We start from the raw sequence: 2,360 nt of genomic DNA on the forward strand, positions 1-2,360 counted from the left end.
TCGTCGTCCTTCCCTGCACACAGTTTAAATAATAATTTATTTTTTTTAATAATAATACCCTTCCGTAGGGTTTTAAAAAAAACAAAGTCCAATTGTTTAAAGTCCAAAGTCCAAAATAAATAAATAAAAAATTACATTTTTCCTCACACACTCTAAAAAAATTACAAATTAAAAATTAAATCCTAAAATTGTCCTTTTTTTCTTCTCTTTTCGCTTTTCGCTTTAAGCTTTTTCCTCTCCAAGTCCTTAGTTTTCACTTTGAACCAGCAAAATAAAGACAAAAAGAAACGTAAAAAGGAACAAACAATTCTAAAAAAAAATAATAAACCTAAAAAAAATTCTACCTAAGCACAAATCCCCGGCAGCGGCGCCAAAATGATTATTGATTTTTCGTGGTTGTAGTAGTGAGGTTCAAACTCTCGGACTTGTGAAGGATAATTTTTTTAGAAAATAAATATATATACAAATATTGACAAATTGATAGAGAGTTACTGGGACTAAGGACTTGGCCAATTCTCATGCATATGGTACATTTTATTTATCCTTAACAATTATCGTTCAAAACATAAAATGTAAGGACTCTTATTTTGCCAATATAGATTCTCAGAATATTAGTTATAAATCGTAAGCATGGGACATCAAACATTTAAGCAAGCATGCCGCATCAAATAAAATGATAACTAATTAATCAAAATCATTTTTCAATTTTAAATCAATGCAAAAGTCATAAAAAGAATAAATTGAATTTACCAGAATGAGGAAAATCGCCTCCTCCGTTGTCCCAATGTTGGGTTTAGCTCATCATGGTGAAATACCTCTCAAAATATTTTATTAAGCTCAATTGGTGTTTACAATAAAGAGAAGAAGAGAAAATGGTGTGAAACTGTAATATGCGACGCACAAAAGGCGTCCAGAATAAACGATAAAATCTAACTGCTGTTGTCGCTAGGGTTCTAAGACCCACACCTAAGACCCACGAGCCGCTGTCGTTGTCACTGTTGAAGAACGACGGTTTCTGAGAGTCTGTTCTTCGTGTTCTTCATCTTCATCAGCAGCATAAAACAGCAGCAGGAAGCTTGCTGTTCATGGTGATTTCTTGCTCCTCAGTTGTCCTCAAGCCCCCAAACTCTCGACAACCTCTCTAGTACTCCCAGGGAACATATTTATACACCTACAGCTCGTTGAATCTCCCTCAATTACTCCATATAATCTTCATTACTCGGTGTTTAAAGAAAATATCTTCCGAATATTTTCTTCTCTGAAATGATTCTCCACGCGTTATAAGCTGTATTTCTTTCCTTTTTTAAAAACTACACACTCCTTCCTACTGCTCGGTACATCAATCATGCACTTAACACGCTAAAAATCTTCTCCAAATCACGTAATCCCGTGAACTGTTCTTATTATGCTCGTGCTGCCCTGATTTCTTCTTGTGAGTTATTTATCCAAATTTGATCGATCTAAAGACCCATAACCTTCCTTTCTATCCCATAAGAAGATACCCAATGAGTGTAAGCCATTGAATCGGCCTGCCACTACTTCATTTCTTCGATCGAAAATTCTCCTGTGCTGTGAACATTTTTCCCGCCAAAATCGATATTCAAATGAAGAAGAGGGGTGTCCCCCTATCCTGTCTTAGTGTCCCCTTAGTAATTTGGGCAGAAATAGTAATTCTTGGGTTGAAATAGTAATTTTTCTGGTTTCCTCCAGGACATTTCTGGGACGTTTCCGGTACATTTCTGGGGCGCCTCCAGGACATTTCTCCGGGGTGTAAATCATCACTTTTTTGAGCAACTCTTTCCATACAAGGGTATTTTCTCCAAAAACACCTAAACAAACATAAAAACACCATAATGAGAACAAATGGGTACTAATAAAATACATAAAAGAGATCAAAATAGACACATAAATGCGTCTATCAACAATACAACTAATAGGTTCACACTTCGTGTGATCGTCTATGGATACGAGATCGAGACAATACTATAACAAGATAACTTGTGTGATTGACTATGGATACAAGATCAAGACAATGCAATAAAGAAGTATATTTACTTGATAAATGGTTCGGACTTAACCAAACACAATAGGATTACTATCAAGTGAATAGGAATTAACGTTTGTGTATTTTACTTCTAATTATAATAAAAACAATTATAGTTGCGGAAATAGAAAAAGTAAAAGACACGCCAAGATTTTGTTAACGAGGAAACCGCAAATACAGAAAAACTCTGGGACCTTGTCCAGAATTGAATACTCTCATGATTAAGCCGTTATACAAAATCAAACCAACTTCGTATAGTTGAGACCAAGCAACTAAACTTATAGTTCACTTAGTTCCGTCTGTATTCCCACGCCTC

The sequence above is a fragment of the Papaver somniferum genome, unplaced genomic scaffold, assembly GCF_003573695.1.
Source record: "Papaver somniferum cultivar HN1 unplaced genomic scaffold, ASM357369v1 unplaced-scaffold_33, whole genome shotgun sequence".
Taxonomy (NCBI): Eukaryota; Viridiplantae; Streptophyta; class Magnoliopsida; order Ranunculales; family Papaveraceae; genus Papaver; species Papaver somniferum.